Source organism: Lissotriton helveticus, chromosome 10 (assembly GCF_964261635.1).
Source record: "Lissotriton helveticus chromosome 10, aLisHel1.1, whole genome shotgun sequence".
Classification (NCBI taxonomy): domain Eukaryota; kingdom Metazoa; phylum Chordata; class Amphibia; order Caudata; family Salamandridae; genus Lissotriton; species Lissotriton helveticus.
Window position 1 is genome coordinate 228205162 of NC_136071.1, and position 21119 is coordinate 228226280.

Genomic DNA, 21119 nt, shown 5'->3' on the forward strand with positions numbered 1-21119 from the left:
AAGACAACTTCATAAGGGGTTAAGTGATGTCGGGTGGGGGTGGAGCGCATCGATAGCAATGCCAGTGGGAGGGCGTCTGGCCATTTCAGGCCCGTCGTAGCCACTATTTTGGCCAGTTTAAGCTTGAGTGTGGCATTGTGTCGTTCGACAAGCCCAGCAGATTGAGGGTGGAAGACTGCGTGGAATTTCTGTTTAATACCCAGCCCATTTAGGATGAGCTGGATAACGTTGGCTACAAAGTGGGGGCCATTATCACTCCATAAAACACGACAGAGGCCATAACGGGGGAAAAACTCCTTTAACAGGACCTTTGCAGTGGCCATAGCGGTGTTGTCACGGGTTGGATATGCTTCCACCCATTTGCTAAATGCGCACACCACGACAAGTACATATTTCAGGCCTTGGCATCTGTCTAGCTGGATGTAGTCCATCTGCAGGACTTCAAATGGGTGGTTTGGGACCCCAAATCCCCCCCGGGGTACTACAGTTCCTTTCCCGGGGTTGTGTTGCAGGCATATTAAGCATTGTTGGACCAGGCGTTTGGCGGAATCTGGGATCTTGTCATTGTGCCAAACCCTGGAGACAAGTTCGATCATGGGGGCTGATCCTATGTGGGCAGGGGAGTGTGCCATGGTTAATATGGGAATCAAGTACGAATCAGGTAGCAACCATTTGTTCGTGTCTTTCGTCCGCCAGCAGCCTTCATCGTCTTTCAATCCCACCCGTGTCCATTCAGTCAATTCGTGTTGTGTGCTAGTCGTTTGTATGTCTCTGATTGTGTCCTTGGCGTCAGTCCAGTTTTCTGCTTGTGACCTGGTCACGTACATATGTGTTGTCGTTCTATTTTCAGCTGTCGTTCGGGCGGTGATGTCAGCTAGTGCATTTCCCTGTCCGATAATGTCTGTCACTTTCTTGTGTGCCTGGCATTTGATAACGGCAAGTCTGTTGGGGAGGAGGACAGCTTCGATTAAGGCGGAGACTAAATCCCCGTGCAAAATGGGTGTGCCGTGTGAGGTCAAGTATCCTCTCTCCCTCCAGAGGAGCCCAAAATGGTGAACCACCCCGAAGGCATACTGGCTGTCAGTGTAAATGTTCGCTGTGGTTCCTGTTGCCAGGATGCAGGCTCGTGTCAAAGCAATCAGTTCCGCTGCCTGGGCAGATCGCTGGGTGATGCGGGCTGTTTCTACTACAGTTCGAGCCGTGGTGACTGCATAGGCAGCGGAAGTGGTACCATCGGAGAGTTTGATGCAAGAACCGTCCACCCACAACTCCCCGTCGGGGTCAGGGAAAGCTGTGTCTCTGAGATCGACCCTACTCCTGGTCTGTTCGTCCGTAAGAGTCACGCAGTCATGTACGGGGCGCACATTGGGATCGTTCTCTGGCAAGGGTAACAGAGTTGCTGGGTTCAGTGTGGTGCATCTTTTCAGGGTGATATGGGGGGCAAGCAAGGTTAGTTCGTATCCAGTCAGTCGTGCACTCGTCAGATGTTGCGTCTTGGTTTGGTTCAGGAGGGTGTCGACTGCATGGGGTACCAGTACCGTGAGGGAATTCGAGAGTACAATCCCCTCACTCTGTCGGATAGAGACTGCAGCAGCAGCTACAGCTCGAAGGCAGGCAGGCAAGGCTCTGGCGACAGGGTCAAGAGTGGCAGAGAAGTAAGCGCACGGTCGTTGCTTAGGGCCGATGGCCTGGGTCAGGACAGATAAAGCGCACCCCTCCCTTTCGTGAGTGTAAAGGGAGAAGGGCTTTCTGTAATCAGGGGTACCCAGGACAGGGGCTGAGCAAAGGGCATCTCGTAGTTCCGTGAAGGAAGTTTGACACTCAGGAGTCCAAGGGAGTGGGAAAGGGACGTCTTTGTTTAGCAGAGAAAGCAGTGGTTTTACAACAAGGCTGAAGTTTGGCAACCATTGTCGGCAGAAGGAGGTGAGGCCTAATAGGGAGCGAACCTGCTTCTGGGTTTTGGGGACAGGGGTATCTAGAATGGTTTGGATTCGATCAGGGGTGAGTTTCCTTCCATCTTTGGACAGAAGGTGGCCCAGGTAAGTGACCTGGGGTAGGCAGAATTGCAACTTCTTCTTGGAGACCTTGTGGCCATTTTCCGCCAGGAAGTGCAAGAGTTGAATGGTGGCGGTAACCGCTAGAGGGGTGGTGTCGGCTGCCAAAAGGATGTCATCGACATATTGTACCAACACCACCCCGTCGGGTAACCGGACTTGGTCTAGTTGTCTTTTGAGGGCCTGGCTGTAGATGCTAGGGCTCTCCGTGTAGCCTTGAGGGGCTCGGCAAAACCTATATGAGCGGGATTTTAGGGTAAAGCCGAAGAGATATCGGCTGTCTGGGTGGATGGGGATGGAGAAGAATGCGTTCTTGAGGTCGATGACGGAAAAGGTGGTGGCAGTGGATGGAATCAAGGTCAGGATGGTGGTGATGTCTGAGACCACAGGGTACTGGGGTACCACCACTTTGTTGATCTCTCGGAGGTCGATGATGAAACGGTATGCTTTCTCATCTCCCTCTCCCTGCTTCTTGATAATGGGCAAGATAGGGCTGTTGCAAACGTTGCTAACCACTTCCTCTACCACTCCTGCGTCTATCAGTGACTGGATAATCATTACCAATGCCTTCTCGCCCTCTGGCGATATCCGATATTGTGGGAGTTTTGGGAGTGTTGCGTCTGGTCGGACAGTAATGTGCACTGGGTCAATTAACATACGCCCTACGTCCGAATCCGCTTTGGCCCACAGATACGGAGGTAGAGTGTCAAGCAGGGACGCGTCAACGTCGGTGATGGAAAACATGTGCCGGGGGGAACAATGTCTAAGCAGAACGGGGTTGTCGTAAAGAAACACTCGAACTCCATCTTGAGAACACCTAATCGTCGCTCGGAAGTGTTTCAGTAAGTCAAGTCCCATAATGGCGTCAGGGCTATTGGAGGAAAGCAAGAACGTGGTGTCGGTGGTGTTGTTTTCTACGTCAAAGAGAATCGGGGCGGACAAAGGGTTGGTGGAGGGCGTTCCATCGAAACCTGTCGATGTTATGAGTGAGCCAGACAAGGGTGCCCTTGGAATCAGTCGTTTAGATAACGCACTACGTGTTGCGCCAGTGTCTACCAGAAATGGAGACTTGGTACCCAGGACCTTAGCAGTGACATAAGGGCCCTGCTGGTCAACATAGAGCTCGACTGGATCCCTCCCTCGCCCTTGGCTGTCCTATGCAAAGGTGTGAGTGTCGTCATAGTCAGATTGTTGATATTGGTTCTGTCTGGGTCGATCGAACGTATTTGGTCTGCTTGATCTGTCGTTCGTTGCGTCATTTGGGGGCCCTCGTGGTGGTCCCTTAGGTCTCGGTCCGTTTGCTACATCCCGGGGGTCTCTGTTTCTGATCATTTCCAGAAGAACTGGGCACTGGGATTTCCAATGGCCAGTCCCTTTGCAGAAAGCGCACTGGTCTTCTCTAAGGTCTGTGCGTCCACTGTAGGGAGTCAGAGTGCGGTCCTGGGGAAATGTAGTCTTAGGGACGTTTGTCTGGTAGTTTCCCCGGTATTGGTCTCGTCCTATAGTCACCCCTTGCAGTTTGGCAATCATCACCCTTTCTTTTAAGTCTTTCTTCTTTCTCTCTGTCGCCCTATCGTTTTCATTTTTCTGATGCTCATAATATTGGGCCATTTGGAGAATCGCTGTAGGTTTGGAGGCTGCCCAACTACTCTCGCTGGCCTGTAGTTTCTGGGAGATTTCCAATGATAGGCCCTTAACATAATTCTGGACAAACAGATGGTGTCCGGTTGCAGTGGTCATGTCCTGGCCGCTGTAATCGGAGAACACCGTTTCAAACCGGGAGAAGTACTCCGATACGTCCTCCTGGGGTTTTTGGCGACAGGCTGTTACTATCGACCAGTCCACTTTCTTTTCTGGGATTTGGGTTTTTAATTTCTCTACGATTTTATCTGGGAGGTCTAGAATGGATTTCAACGGCTTTTGTCCTGGTCCCCGTTGTTTGTCCAGTTCATCGAGTTGTGACCAGGTATGTCCGAACAGCTCAAGGTGGTCGACTTTCCGGATTTGCTTCCACACATCAGCTGGTAGACATAACCCGAAGAACAAGTCGATGTCAGCCAGGGTCATGATAGTTGAACCCAGGGCTGTCCCCAATTCAGTATAGAAGGCAGTGGGGTTCTTACGTAGATCGGGTAGAGATTTCCGGAATGTCAGTATCTCTTGCCGGTCCCATGGCTGGTAGACCCAGTTGTATACTACCCTTCCCTTCGCATCTTGGTTGTTTGCATCATCGTGAGTCCCTGTACCCCGAGGAGGAACCCAGTAAGGGGCAGCCTCACGTATCGGCATCATGGTGTTAGATTGCTCGGTTGGTGGTTCGGTCACTACGGGGGCTGCGGATTTAGCTCCCGGCTTTCGTTCAGTGAGGTGGCGAAAAACCTCAAGCGTACGCATAAGGAGGTCCGATACATCACACTCGCCCTCATCCCCGATATCGACCTTCCGGTACAGAGTCCTTAGGCTCTCGGGACCTTTGTCTCGATATCGGTCCTCGTATGCATTCAAGACATGATAACACAGTCGTACGGTAAAATGTCGTCTGTGACTCCCTGTATACGAGCTGAACATATCTGTGATGTACTCTTCATCATCCTTCCTTTCTACCAGTGTCCTTGCTATTTTGTCGATCCCCGCTCGCTCATCTTTGTCTAGCCTGTTTGTTCTTGCAGGGCCAGCCCCTCGAGTCTCATGGTCGTCTAACGTCGTTGTTGATGCGGGTTTTAATACAAGGGGTTCGGCCGGCACAGAGGCCATTGGGGCCGACGCTGTGGCGGTACCTTTGTTTGTACCTGGGGGTGGCGCGTGCTGCGCCAAGGGTTGAGAAGGGGCATATGGAGGGGGCATGTAGATGATAGGAGGACCTAACAGCAGGTCCTCATTGGCTTGTCGTTTCGAGGGTAAATCAGGGTAGAGCATGGAGGGGGTTCTAACCGGACACTGGCTTGGCGTTTCCCTTTCTAGTTTCTGTTTAGCTTTCTCTCTTTCCTCTATCTCCTTTTTTAGTTTCTGAGCAGCTAGGTGGGCTGCTTTTTGCAGCTCTTTTTCCAACCTACTCTCAGTTTTCTTTTTACGCTGTTCAGTTTCTTTTCGCCACATGCCGAAGCTATCAAGCATAGTAGGTGTTGTCTTGTTTTTACCTAGGGCAGTTTCTAGCGTTTTTATTTTATCATCATCGAAGGATCCTATCAGGGGCCATTGACTTTCTTGACCCTGTTTTGTAAATTTATGCCATAGTTTACTATAGGCAATAGCGGTCAATCCATGCTTCATGAACATGTCCTTATTAGGGGTGCCTTCCAGCGGGGCTGGATGGTCCATCTCTAATAAGCGGTCCGGGCTAAACAGGCTACCAATCAGTGGGGAGAAGACAGACATGACGGCTCGTAACGAGGGACTAAAAAGTCAGCACTGCCTATCTTATCACTAGGTGCAAAGACTGGACAGAATATTTCTATTCTACGTTGTTTGCAGGCAGTGAATACCTCATGGATCAAAAACCAAAGACCAATAAATAACAATGGGGAGAATGAGCAGGTCCGCAAAGATTTGCGTTACCTACCCTTTTCACTATCTGCAAAAAGGGTGGTCTCTTCCCTGTTTGCAGACAGGGAATCTCCAGGAAACAATAGTTTGCGAACAACAGTTCAATTTCAAGAGATTATTGAGTGGGAGGGAAAAAATAAGCACGGCTGCTGCCCTACCTATCCTCCACTGTTTGCAAAGAGAGAGCCCGTTGTTTCTCTGTTTGCAGACAGTGAATCCCTCATAGATCAAGATAACAAAAGACCGATAAATAACAATGGGGAGAATGAGTAGGTCCGCAAAGATTTGCGTTACCTACCTTTTTCACTATCTGCAAAAAGGGTGGTCTCTTCCCTGTTTGCAGACAGGGAATCTCCAGGAAACAATAGTTTGTGAACAACAGTTCAGTTTCAGGTGATTATTGAGTGGGGGAGAAAATAAGCACGGCTGCTGGCCTACCTATCCTCCACTGCTTGCAAAGAGAGAGACCGTTGCTTCTCCGTTTGCAGACAGTGAATCTCCAAATAAACAAAAAAGAGCAATACTAGTATTTTTTTTTTTAACAAACAGGCAATCAAACAAATTTCGCGACTTGTCGTGGTTACACGACCTTACCCGGACCGCATGGACAGTTTCCTGTCTTCCGAATCCAGCGCCCGATCGTCCTCTCTTCTCTGTTATCCTCGCGGCACTCCTGATGGTTCCCAGTCAGGACCGTAGATCACTCGAGAGAGGTCTGTTTGGACCCAGTGAAGTTCGGATGATCGGCTGTCAGACGAGGGTCTATCGGACAGACGCGTTCCCGATCGTTGCAGTCGTTCACTTTGTCGTCAGGACCTCTCCCACTGGATCCATGGGTCGCTGATGGGCCCCACGCTTGGGACGCCAATTGTGGAATCTAAACTGGGGGGCACTACCAACCAGAATATAAGATCCTTAATTATTGCCCGGCGGTGTCGCCTCTTGAACCCACAAAGAAGTTAAACTATTGAAGAGGCAGGCGCTGGAGACTGGAAGGCAGGAAACAAGGTTTTTATTCGCTCCGGAGGAGAACACAACGAAAACGGACAGAAGGTATCGTTCTGAGGTGCTCTAACTGCATCCCTGAGGCCTGGCCTCTTATACACACGTTTATCTGTTTATTGCATGTAACACATTCTCGTTGATACTTTGAAGTACGGAAAGACATCCTCAGAATCCCCCCTTTCCCAGCCCGTTCCCACGCAAGGTTACAGTGGAAGTCCCCGCCCCGTTCACAACAGGTGATGATCATCGCGCAGCTGGGTATTCCGCCGATCCATAGTGTGTGTGGGTTTCGATCGGATCTCGTGGGATGGGGGGGGGGGGGGCTTTGATCATCTCGGGGGTCCTTTGAGGAGGAAAGCTTTCTATTGTACGGGGAGGGGCAAGGGATTGGTATCGGCAGAGCTGGGTGTCGGCCTGGGAACGGGGAAGACAAACGGGCACACGGGGAAAAGGGGTTTGCATCAAAAGGGCCGGAGATCATGAAAGGGAGGCAGGGAGGTGTCGCGTTGGGAACAGGATGAGGGCCTGGGACAGAGCAGCGCCGAAGAGGGGTTTATGACTCAAGGCAGGTGCAAGCAGGGGGTTGCCAGCGAAGCTAAGAGGGAGAGAGAGGCGCGCTGGCTCTCAGCGAGAGCAGGGAAGCCATGGTGCCCAAAATGGCGGCTGTTTTACGCGCAAAAAAAGGTTAAGGAGAGCAAGAGGGCGCCGATAATGTTGACGGTTTCAGCCTAACTTTCAACAAGGTAACATGTGCAAATCTGAATTAAACTATTTTGCATTTAATAACTTTGCTTCTTGAAACAATTGTCTTTTTTCAATTAAGTCATTTTGAATTATCTGTTTTCTGTCTGGGACCCCTTCCTTTTGTACTGCATAGTTACCCAGGTCCTTTTGACTTTAGTGGGTTTAACCCTGTTCTTTTATAACGTTGAGGGCAGAGGGCAGTTGAGGGCAGTTGAGTGCTGTTGAGTGCTGAGTGCTGTTGAGTGCTGTGTGCTGTGTGCTGGTGAGTGCTGTGTGCTGTTGAGGGCAGAGTGCTGTTGGGGGCAGAGTGCTGTTGGGGGCAGAGTGCTGTTGGGGGCCGAGTGCTGTTGAGTGCAGAGTGCTGTGCGCTGTTGAGTGCAGAGTGCTGTGTGCTGTTGAGTGCCCTGTGCTGTGTGCTGGTGAGTGCTGTGTGCTGTTGAGGGCAGAGTGCTGTTGGGGTCATAGTGCTGTTGAGGGCAGAGTGCTGTTGAGGGCAGAGTGCTGTTGAGTGCTGTTGATTGCAGAGTGCTGTTGAGTGCAGAGTGCTGTTGAGTGCAGTGCTGTGTGCTGTTGAGTGCAGTGTGCTGTTGAGTGCAGAGTGCTGTTGAGGGCAGAGTGATGTTGAGGGCTGTTGAGGGCATAGTGCTGTTGAGTGCAGAGTGCTGTGTGCTGTTGAGTGCCGTGCTGTTGAGTGCAGAGTGCTGTTGAGTGCTGTTGAGTGCAGAGTGCTGTGTGCTGTGTGCTGTTGAGTGCTGTGTGCTGTTGAGTGCAGAGTGCTGTTGAGTGCAGAGTGCTGTTGAGGGCAGAGTGCTGTTGAGGGCAGAGTGCTGTTGAGGGCAGAGGGCAGTTGAGGGCAGTTGAGTGCTGCTGAGTGCTGTTGAGTGCTGAGTGCTGTTGAGTGCAGAGTGCTTTGTGCTGTTGAGTGCTGTGTGCTGTGTGCTGGTGAGTGCTGTGTGCTGTTGAGGGCAGAGTGCTGTTGGGGGCAGAGTGCTGTTGGGGGCAGAGTGCTGTTGGGGGCAGAGTGCTGTTGAGTGCAGAGTGCTGTGTGCTGTTGAGTGCAGAGTGCTGTGTGCTGTTGAGTGCAGAGTGCTGTTGAGTGCAGAGTGCTGAGTGCTGTTGAGTGCAGTGCTGTTGAGTGCAGAGTGCTGTTGAGTGCAGAGTGCAGAATTCTGTTGAGTGCAGAGTGCTGTTGAGTGCAGAGTGCAGAATGCTGTTGAGTGTAGAGTGCTGTTGAGTGCAGAGTGCTGTTGAGTGCTGTTGAAGGCAGAGTGCTGTTGAGGGCAGAGTGCTGTGTGCTGTTGAATGCAGAGTGCTGTTGAGGGCAGAGTGCTGTGTGCTGTTGAGTGCTGTGTGCTGTTGAGGGCAGAGTGCTGTTGAGGGCAGAGTGCTGTTGAGTGCAGTGTGCTGTTGAGTGCTGTTGAGTGCTGTGTAGGGCAGAGTGCTGTTGAGTGCTGTGTGCTGTTGAGGGCAGAGTGCTGTTGAGGGCAGAGTGCTGTTGAGGGCAGAGTGCCGTTGAGGGCAGAGTGTTGAGTGCAGAGTGCAGAGTGACTGTTCCAGAGAGAGCAGGGTATGCTTGTGCACTTACACGGTGCACTGACACACAGGAGCTCAAACAAAGAACAGCTGAACACATGTCTTGTTACACAAGGTTCCAAAACACACAGGTAGGTTACACTATGCTTAATTCCACAAAACTCCCGCTATATACGGCTGAAAAATAGCACAAGGCGAGGATAATGAAATTCAACAGTACTACGAAAGCATGGCTTACATTACAAAGTCTTGCAGTTGCCCATTGTAAATGACAATGCCATTTATTTAACGATTAAGCTATTGGCAATGTAAATGACAATGCCATTTATTTATGATTTAAAGAAAAAAAAAGAAATGTCATGAGCAATGCCAATAGCTCTACCTTTAATGATGCCGAGACCATTGCATTGTAAATGCTTGTTAAATATGGGGAGCAAGATTGAGGTGGACCACGATTTAACTAGGCCTATCGTAGTTGCGGGTTCAAGAACCCGGGTGAGAATTGGGGACCATAGATCCAAATTATACTTGAAGATATCCACCGGAACCCCGTCCGGGCCCGGCGTTTCCCACCTTTAGAGGCTGTCAAGGCATTGATCACCTCATTATGATCGAACACTAATTGGATCGGGTAAACTGGTTGATCAAAAAGCCCCCCCCTCTTCATCTATGGGAGCAAATTTTGCACTAGTGCTTATGCTGAAAATTTTAGAGAAATGATTGACCCAGGCATTAGCGTCCATCGCTACTTCTATCTTTGGGGCAGAATTTGAATCTGAGAAAAAGGGAGCTTTAACTACTCGCCAGAAAATGGTATTATCATTCGTGCAACAACTCATATGGAGTTGTTCCCATAGGCCATTTCTTATTTCAATCTTACGCTTTTTCATGGCCACATTGTACTCCTTTCTTAATTTAATAATTTCGTCTTTCTCTCTTACGGTCTTACGTAATGCGGTTTTTAGTCTAGAATAGGCCTTCGTGCATTCTGAGTTAAACCAGCCCTTTTGAAATTTATTTTTATCTTTTTGTTTTCGAAATAGCTCTTCCCTTATGATATTGGTAATGCCTAGAAAACTAGACAGTATCAACTCGTGTGGAGAGTCTAAGTTAAGACATGTTTCCAATAGGGGGAGCGCTCGGCGAACCACTTTTGTTATTATTTGGACATGATCCACTTTTGCCCATTTGATAGAGTACCTATTTAGTCTATCCAAACTCAATGATTGTTGATTCAGCAAGCTAGGCAGGTTACAATTTTTAAAGGCATTTGGCACTAACAGGGTAATGCTATTTGGGAAGTGATCACTAGTAGCATTATCTACTGTAGCAAAATTACACATATGATCTTTCATATTTTGAGATACGAGTATAAAATCAATTAAACTGGAAAAGCCCCTTCCATTAAATGTGGGGGAGAACTCGACAAAGGGGACTACTAGTTCATTAGCAAAACCCACATCCATGGCAAACAAGATCTCATTTAAGCAGTTCCCAGTATTGGTATGTGAGAAGTGTGTTAAGTTACTCCCACATTCATCCTGGATTCCGCATTTTTTAGTATTATTATCTTTACAGAGTGTTAAGTTAAAATCCCCACCCCAAATCAAATTAAACGATTTATTCATAGATTTATTCCGCATTTCCAGTAGGAAATAAAAAATGTTATTTAAAACAAGGATTAATTCCTGGTGATTCAAGTTACTGTAAAAATGTACTAAAAAATAAGTGGACAACTTATTCACTACTATTTTAGGGATTTGGTAGTTGACCTTTTGCCTCAACTCTACTATATCTTTAACTATCATGTCGTTCGTAATGTATATTATCAAACCTCCTTTGGCCCTTCCCGAAGTAGAGGGTTGAGCATATGAGATGTAGGTCTTGTAGCCCTCAAGATGAATTGGTTAACCAGGTCTCTTGGAGACAAACAATATTGTGTTTCCTTATCAATTTTACCCAAGAATATATATCCATTTTTGAGCGCAGCCCTGCTACGTTCCAGAATATTACTGTAAGGTTAAAATTGGAGTCTTTCGGATCTTTTAGTTTTAAATGGTCAGTAGGTACATTGGGAACTAGATCGGGGTTAGGGTTAGATACGGATGTAGGCAACTCTGGGAGTCCATCTGCCACTAAAGATTGGGGATTCAAGAAAGGGTGTATAGGGAGATTGAGGTTGCCTACAGATTTATCAAGTATTGACTTTTCTAGTTGGGTAATAACCTTGCTAGAAGGAGGGTGGAATATACTCCATATCTGGTTGTCCGTAACTTTTAGTCATTCATTGTCATCCAACCCTGATAAAACATTACATCTATTCTGGGTATTGACCATTTGAAACTGATTTTGGGAACCAAATGGGTTTCTCCAATTAGAGATATTCAGATTTTTCCTTCCAGGGGGATAAAAGAAACCCAGTGGTAAAATATTAATCCCAAGCGGATCTATGGTGTAGTTTGCACCTAGTCTCAAAATCTCAGTAACTAAAAGGGGGGATGCAAACGTCATGACTATGCAATCACCTCTGAGCATTTTGTCCCTGGATCCCACCCATTTGACTCTCCTAATCATCTTAAATTCCTGGAATAATTGATTATTCAAACCTACCCTAGTTCTCAGCACGTGTAATGATTTATTTTTAAGTGCTGACCAGGATTCTTCATCAGCAGTGTTTTTTTGTGGACGTTAACCTGGATGTCAGTCTGTTGCTGCGCCCCTTTGTCAGCATTTATTCTTGAGCTCTTTTTATTGGGAGAACTGCTCTTACTTGCATGGTAAGCCCCCCGAGTAGATGAAATCTTCGTTGAAGGGAATGTGGGGTCCCTGTGCTAATACCATTGGGGCCCATAGAAGTAGTATTACCCTTCAAGTTTTCAGTGGCCATGGTAGATTGAATTAACTTATTAGTAAAGAGTTCCTTGATGTTACCATTCTTGATGTTAGCTGATCTAACCTAACCCTCACATAGAGGTCCAATCGTTCGACTAGAGAGACCAAGCTCTTAATATCCGATTGCAAGGTGGAATTACTACTGGTTGAGGGCTTTCTAGTTGATTGTTTTTTTTTCTGGCCTGTTCGCTTTATCCCTATTAGTGAAGGTTTAGCTACTTTTTTTGGATCAGACTGGAGATGGATGATAGCTTGAGCTATAGTTTTGTCGGTGTCGATGGTGATACCTTCAGTTATACTAGGGTTTTTTGGACGTTTTTGGGGGGGGGGGTTGTGATGGGGAGTCATTTGCTAAAGATATAATCTCGTCGGGACATGGTTGAATACAGCCATTATGTGGGTGATCTAGTAGTTTCCCTGAATCTGGTTCGACCCTATCATCTTGAAGGGCAGAATCCAGACTTGGTGCCCTATTATGATGGCGGACCACCCCTGAGTAAGAGGGACCGTCCGCATGGGCAGCGGCGGTCCCTCCATGGCAATTAGGATGTGACCTCCTGTATTTTTTACATTGCGGCGGGTGCTGCTTGAAGCAGCACCCGCCGCAATGTAAAAAATGAAAGCAGTGCATTTGCATGCACTAAGCGGCAGGCACCGCGCGGTGCCTGCCGCTTCGTGCACGCAAAGGCAGGGGGGTACCATAGGTACCCCCCATGTGCACCCCCACCCCCCGTACACCCAGGGGGCCCGCAACGGGCCCCCGAAGTGAATGTCCGTATGCTTTTCCACGGCGGAAAAGCTGCCGCGGAAAAGCATGTGATTCCCTCCATCCTAATATGGCTGGCGGTGTCTGATAGACACCGCCAGCCATGTTAGTGCTTCCGACCGCGGCGGAAAAGCTGCGGACGGAATTCAAGACCCACCAGCCATCCTAATTTGGTGGTGGGTCTTTGGAGGCTCCGCAGCGGTTTTCCCGCATCACTCTCAACTGCGCAGCCCTCCGGATAGTGTAATCTGGGCTGCACGCAGTCCGCGATACCAGCAGGAGCAGGCCAGGAGGGGAAGGTGGAAGAGGGAACCAGTGGCCAATAATCCCCCCCGGCAAAGACAAAAACAGATCAACAGGACAACAGGGTCAATTCTTCCCTCTAGGATCAGTATCTGAGAGATTAGTAGACCAATTAGTCTGGGTGCTTGGGACAACAAACAAAAGTTGGAAACGTGATAAATGTTACAGGTAGACTCAAACGTGTAGTCAATTCCAATTCAGAATGATATAACCAAGGGACCTAGCCCAGCCCAGCCTCCTCCGGCCTCTGATGGCCACAGATGGCCCACCCTTTGCCCGGGCTTCTCCCAGATCGATTCTACGCGCGTCCCGCGACGCGGGGACTCTCAGGTGTTTTTAAAGCGCCTCCGGGCGCACGCTGATTGACGGTGGCGTCAGCCGCAAGGCTCTTGGGGGATGTGGTCGCCCCCTCCCGGCGGCCGCGCTGCAGTGTCCAGTGGCGGCTGAAGCAGCGGGGGAGACCAGGGTAAGCGTCAGGGGCTTGTGGCGGCAGGCGAGGCAACAGTGAGTACCAGCAAGGTATTCCCAAGAGAGCACCCGCTCCCCCGGGGCTCTCAGGTGTTTTTAAAGCACCTCCGGGCGCATGCTGATTGACGGCGGCGTCAGCCGCAAGGCTCTTGGGGGATGTGGTCCCCCCCTCCCGGCGGCCGCGCTGCGGTGTCTAGTGGCGGCTGCGGCAGCGGGGGGAGACCAGGGTCAGCGTCAGGGGCTTGTGGCGGCAGGCGAGACATCAGTGAGTACCAGCAAGGTATTCCCAAGAGAGCTCCCCTGAATATTCATTCTCCAAGGTTTGCGTCCCGGTGTTGATAGGCCTGTCTGAAGGGATAACAAAACTGGAAAATGATCACAGATTGATGCCCCCAAAATCCAAGATTTTTGTACAAACTGAACAACTCTTTGTGAGATTAAGAAATAATCCAGTCTGGTTTTTAGTGAATTTCTAAAGTATTTTAAATTCAATTTCCTAACTGTAGCGTCCCTGTAACCTTTGCCTTTTTCAGTGAATTTCTAAGTTTATTTTTAATGCAGCGGGGGGTTGGCAACACTGCCTGGCCTGTGGCTTGCATTCAGTCAACCCCTCATAGCCTTGTGTGGGTGTGGAAGTGGCTGTGTGGGTTTGTGAATGACTGTATGTATCGGTGAGTGGGTGTGTGAGTGACTGCATGGGCCTGTGAGTGGTTTTGTCCGTGTGTGAGTAGTTTTGAGGGTGTGTGAGTGTCTGGGTCTGTGAGTGGGTGTGTGAGTGGCTGTGTGGATCTCTGAGTGAGTGTGTGAGTGGTTATGTGGGTGAGTGAGTTGGTTTGTGAGTGACTGTATGGGGTCGGTGAGTGGGTGTGTGAGTGGCTTTAGGGGTCTGTGAATGAGTGTTTCAGTGGTTGTGTGGGTCTGTGAGTGGGTGTGTGAGCAGTTGTATGGGCATGTGGGTGGGTGTGAGAGTGGCAGTATGGGTATGTAAGTGGGTGTCTGACTAGCTGTATGGATCTGTGAATTGGTGTGTGAGTGGTTCTGTGGGTATGTGAAAGATTTTTTGGGTGTGATAGTGGTTGTATGTGTCTGTGAATGGGCCTGTGAGTGGGTGTGTAAGTGGGTGTATGAGTCGGTGAGTGGCTGTGAGTGGATTTTGTGGGTGTGAGAGGCTGTATAGGTCTGTGAGTGGGTGTGTGAGCAGTTGTATGGGCATGTGAGTGGGTGTGAGAGTGGCTGTATGGGTGTGTGAGTGGGATTGTGAGTGGCTGTATGGGTTTGTGAATTGGTGTGTGAGTGGTTCTGTGGGTGGGTGAAACATGTTGTGGGTGTGATAGTGGTTGTATGGGTCTGTGAGTGGTTGTGTGAGTGGGCGTATGTGTGTCGGTGAGTGGGCATGTGAGTGGCTGTGAGTGGATTTTGTGGGTGTGAGTGGCTGTATGGGTCTGTGAGTGGTTTTCTGTGTGTGAGTGGGTGTGTGAATGTCCATGGGTCTGTAAGGGAGTGTGTGAGTGGCTGTGTGGGTCTATGAGTGGGTGTGTGAGTGCCTGTGGAGGTCTATGAGTGGGTGCATGAGTGGTTATGTGTGTGTGTGTGTGGTGTGTGTGGCTGTATGGGTCTGTGAGTTGGTGTGTGAGTGGCTGTTTGGGTATGTGAATAGGTGTGAGAGTGGCTGTATGGGTCTGTGAGGGGCTGTATGGGTCACTGAGTGGGTGTGTGATTGTTGGTATGGGTATATGAGTAACTGTATGAGTGGTAAGGTGGGGGTTCATTAGAGTGTGTGTAAGTGGGTCTGTGAGTGGGATTATTTTTTTTTCATGGGTACTGGATCTGTGGATCCCACGTGCATTTACACAGGGGCCACGTTGAGCGCCGCAGTGTATCCGAGTATCACCACTTCAGTAAAAAATACATTTTTGGGCAATTTCTTGCTCTTCAGAGGTGCCTTATACATGCCTATATTACACCCATAAAATCAGAGTACCGCTACCCTGACCCCTTCTATTACATTTCATTTCTACATAGAGGCCCCGGAACCGTGTCCAGATAGATAAAATGGTGGTCGCAACTCTCCTATCAGGTTGAGGCCAGCCAAACACGGCGCTCAAGTTTGTGCGTGGATCCATGGATCCGCCGTGGTAGATCCACATCCTTAGATATGCAAATTTCTTTTTTCTTTAATGAGTCCAAAACTACTGAAAGGATTTCCACCAAATAACAAAAAGAATTCTTTTTCGACCACGATCTGCAGACATGCAGGCAGGATAGGATAAGAGATGAAACTTTTGATTGATTTACAGGGATCAGCGTCTCTAGCAGTTCCCTGCACAAAAGAGCAATGCCGGCTCCCACAGGAGACGGGAAGAAGGCTGAGACCACAGGGGCCTTGAGGCTCCCCGCGATCCCCATCTTGCACACTGGGTACCCTGGGTGGGTCCAGGGCACCCAGGGACACATGGTGGGCCCCTGGGGGGGATGTTACCCTCCTCCCCATAACATTTTGTCCAGGTCCCTGGAGATGGGGTCCCCGGGGCCGTTCTGGCCCTGATGCTCATTTCACAAATATAACACCTCAACAGTAAGCATTTACACATAACATATAAACATAGAAGGTGCCCTCACTGAAGCTCCACTTCTGTAAAGGAGTTATGATTCTAACTCTTGGGCTTGGTGAAGGCAAAGCAAGTGTGTTTCTTTGGCAATTCCTTATTGAAAAACAAACTGATATGCTTTGTGAAGGTGAATGCATTTTTGATCTATTGGATCGCAATCTGTACGTGACTGTGACGAGTGGGTTCTTTATTGTCCCGGTGACAGCAGAGTCCATGGTTCTCTCTTTAAATGACGATGAGTATGGAAATTGGGAAATCACTTGGAAGCTTCACCCATTTGACCCCGCGAACCTTAGTAGTATGCAAAAGTCTTCCTGCCTTTTGCCAGGATGATGGACAGCCTCACAAGCGGTCCTCTGTGCATTTCCCACCGACTTTGATGAGGAGTTCTTGATGCCAAGAAATATGATGACATCTCCACCAAACAAAGAAGAATTAACTTCATATAGTTAAGAGGAAGGACCCTTTGAAACAGAAAGGGGGAGGGTTGTTCTTATGTGGGAGAAACTAGCGCCTATCGAGTGTGCGTAAATTATATTGAAACGAGTAAGGTAGTGCAAAAAGGTGAGGGAAAACACACTAAGCCCTCCAAGTAGACCTGAGTGTCAGACAAATGTATACAAAGCGCTATGCACACACTCCTGCCAATTACAACCTATAGTAAGCATTCGGTAAACTCAGAAAACATTCAATAGACAAATATATAACAAAATGAGAGTAATCCGTGTAGTTATAATTCTTCTGTTCCTATAATCAGAAAATTGCCCATCCAACATGTGTTTCGTCGTTAGGGAAGTACCTTTCTACTTCTTCAGGGCTGTCAGGGTAGCACAATCAACGTCAGACTCCTCTACGCCGGTTGTACTTCCGTCTGGCTGGCTTTGAAAATGTGATGTGTTAACAACATCAACAAACAGCGGTTCCTTATAGTACTATGAAAATCAGAAAGTCCTGTAATATGAATCCAAATCAGACTGTTACCATGTCTGCATCGATTTTAGGATCGGCACTCCAAATACGAGCCCCTTAGTGAGTGCACTTTTCGTCGGATTCCTGTTCCGTGGTACCAAATCTGACCCGGAAACCACACGTCATAACAATGTTAGCAGCATGGCATTTGCGCCACAAAATTAATCATATATAGATACACATACACTGGAAAAAACAAAGGTTAAAGTGATGTTGTTATAGTTATGCAAAAACGTCAACTCGCAAGAGTTCCTCGAAGCCAACCGTCCAGATATACAAATATTTTTGAGCCGTAATATCTAGAAAACAAGTGAACAGATTTACACCAATTCACAAAAAGACACTTTCTGGACCAAGATCTACCTTCCTGCCAAATTTGGTTTAATTCAGTACAGCAATTTTTGCGATCTTTTTTTCAAAAAGGTCTATTGAAAATGCATGAGGATTTTGTGTTTTGGGACCCCCCTTTTATCCCGGCCCCCTGTTTGATGGATCACCCCAATACTTTCCAGGAAAGAACTGAGATGAATGAACATTTTATCCGGAACGTCTTGTGAAGACTGGTCAAACGGTGCCAAAGTTATTAGAAAACCAATAAACGCTTTTTCTATGGAAAAGGAGACCTAACTAGAACTATCCAGTGGCGACCACCACTGGGTATTATATATATATATGTATATATCCGCCGAAACGTGTTGACCGTCCTCTTTGTTTGCACTAATGGTGTTGTAAAATAATAGAAATACCTCAACTTTGAAGAAATCACGTTTGGATTCCGTTTGTGCTGTGGTGAATTTGAGCTGCTGGGCTGTGGACAGAAGCCCGGCTGGGTTCTTGCTTCCTTGACAAATATATATATCTATCTATCTATCTATCTATCTATCTATCTATCTATATCTATATATATATATATATATATATATATATATATATCCCTTCCAAAGTGATCCTTCGACCTCGCGTGCTCAGCTGTGGGTGCTCTGCACAGGGGTCGGATCCTGACCCAATCGTACAATTTTTCCACCAAAGATGCAGCACTCAAGGTTTGAGTTTAACAGTACACGTTTATTTTGACTTCTCCAGCCCGGTCCGAGCTGGAGAAGTCAAAATAAACGTGTACTGTTAAACTCAAACCTTGAGTGCTGCATCTTTGGTGGAAAAAAATAAATAAAAAAAAAAATATATATATATATATATATACATATATATATATATATATATATTGCTGCAACACATTCGTTTTTTAGCGAAAGTAGACGGCACTCCAAGTTGCTTTTCCAAAGTGATTTTATTGGCAGACCCCCTGCCCCCTCGACAGACGCGTTTCACCTATACGGCTTCGTCAACCAGTGCATTGTAACAGACACCATTTTATCTCCGCCCTTCTCCCAACATAGAAAGAGGACTAGTCGTGTTAATACATTTCAGCGGCCATCTTACAATATACTTCATATTAAAAACAATTCAATACTATATATATTCGAAGAAATGGTGTCAATAAAATGCTCGTGCCATTAAAAACAACATGGTTTTAGCCACAGTCCATCATTTGTTGATTTTCTTTACAACGCATTTCACATACAGTATATATCGGGAAAAACAAGTAAGGTTACCCAACTTTCCAGATCATCAAGAGTATTTTGATATATCCTTGGGCCCCAGTCATGTGTACGTAATATTCACACATTGATTTCTCATTATGGAATATGCTAAATAATTACACTAGTTGACAAATTCTGTGGTAACTATTTGTTTTGATCATATTTATACCAGTTGTATTCCCTTATTTATATGTATGTTGGCGTTGATATCCAGCCCTGAATGGGCCTGCTCAACTATGAGATATTAATTCATAGTGTGGTTTCGCCCTGAATGGGCATACATGTCGGGGTGGCCTATACATCCATTATACGAAAGAGGGGAGGGAGAGGGATACAGTCTTCATGTCTGTCTGCCTATGTATTCAGTATGGTGTATATCTGTTATCTGTCTGTACTATGCTCATTCTAAGTGTACCCACAGTTCTTCATCGTTATTTAGCCCTGTCGGTTGCATGCTTTGGAGATCAATGATGTATTTTGATTCCAGTACCCTCAGGGCTCTAACCCTGTCTCCACCTCGTTCCTTCCTGTTTAGTTGATCCATGAGAAAGAAGGTCAGTAAATCTCGATTGCTGTTATGGTGGGTTTCAAAGTGGCGTGCCACCGGGTAACTCTTGTCTCTGTTGGTTATGGCACGCATATGTTCCAAGATACGTTTTTTTTGCCGGGTTAATGGTACTCCCAATGTATCTCTTCTGGCAAGGGCATTCTAAACAGTAAATCACAAATTCCGAGTTATAGTTTAGGAATTTGACAATATCTCTAGTGGGTCGTAAGTCATTTGGTCTCCCTTCATATTTGGTCCTCTTCCTACTGTATTTGCACGCCTTGCAGTGCATGCAAGGGAAGAAACCTTGAATGGATTTTAACTTCGATGGTTTGGGGGGGATCCTCAAAATGACTTCTAGTCAGATGGTCGCTGAGGGACTGACACCGTCTATAAGTTATAGAGGGTTTGGGGGGTAGTCTATCCCTCATAACTGTGTCTGTTCTTAGGATATGCCCGTTTTTGTTAAACATCTGGACCAACTCACTTGATCTCATATTGTAACCAGTAATCATCCTTGTTATTGCCTCAGGTTCGTTCTCCTTATGTTTGTTCTTCATAAGATCCTTTCTGTCTATGAGATCTACTCTTCTGGATGTGTTGGTTAGTAGTGCTTTAGAATACCCTCTATCTTGAAACCTATTTACAGCTTCATCCCGTGCCTGTAAGAAGTTGTTGGGGTCCGAACAATTTCTTTTCAAGCGGAGCAATTCTCCAAAGGGGATGTTTCTTATCATGCATTTGGGATGGTGACTTGCTGCATGTAATATGGTACTACCCGCTGTAGGTTTTCGATAGAGTTTTGTCTGTAGAGAGTTCTCTGCTACATAGACTTCCGGGTCAAGGTAACACACAGATCTATTGCTGATGTTACTGGTAAACCTCAAGTTGAGATCATTATCATTTAGTGCGGCAACATATTCCTCAGCCGAGGATCTGTCGCCACGCCATATGACAAAAAGGTCATCGATGTACCTGGTCCAGATCATAATATGATCTAGCCATTTTTCGTTGGTCCCTCCCCAGGCCACGTGCTTCTCCCACCAGCCCACGAACAAGTTCGCGTAGCTGGGGGCGAAGCACGTGCCCATCGCAGTCCCTCTAATTTGTCGATACATAGTACCTGCAAATAGAAAAATATTGTTATGGACACAGAACTCCGTCATCTCAAAAAGCATGCGGTTATGCTGATGGTATTTCATATGTTTCTTACCAAGAAACCATTTCACCGCAGAGATTCCGTCTTGGTGGTTTATGCAAGAATACAGGCTGGCGACATCAAGGGTAATCAGAAGCATGTCTGCCTCCCACTTGATGCCGTCAATCTGTCTGAGAAAATCTTGAGTATCTCTGACATAGGAGGGCAGATCTTTCACAAAGGGGGCCAGGTAGGTGTCAATAAATCCTGCTGTATTTTCCAGGAGGCTGCCTATCGAGGAGACAATAGGTCTCCCCGGCGGGTTCCTTGTGTCCTTATGCACCTTGGGAAGGTGGTAAAAGGTGGGAATTATTGGGTGCTCACAGTATAAATATTCAAATTCATTTTTATTAAGCATACCCTCATCCCTCCAACCCTCAAGTAGTGTTTGATACTCCATGGTGCATTTTACATAGTCTCTCCTATTGATGGTTTCATAGCAGTCCTTATCCTGTAATTGTCTTAGGGCCTCTTGTTTATACTTTATTTTGCTAAAGATCACAATGTTCCCCCCCTTGTCTGAGGGTTTAATTTCGATCGTAGTGTCTTTTTTCAGAGAATGTATTGCTTCCCATTCCATTTGCGAGATATTAGAGTTCTTTTTTTGTCAATTCTTTGGTTTTAGTAGTCATTTTTGTGAGATATTGGAGGATGGCATCGTTAAAAACATCTATTGCATCATATGTGATGTGTGGGAGCACCCTAGATTTTCGTTTTAGATTGCTCGGATCTCTTATTTGCGTGATCTCCTCTCTCCTTAGTACTTCAATTGAATTGGGGACTTCCTCTGGTCCTGCCAAATTGTGTGCTGTTATAAGGAGTGACATATCATTGTCCATGAGAGCAGTTCCGGTTTCTTCTGTTTCTTCAGGATTAGTTACTGTTCC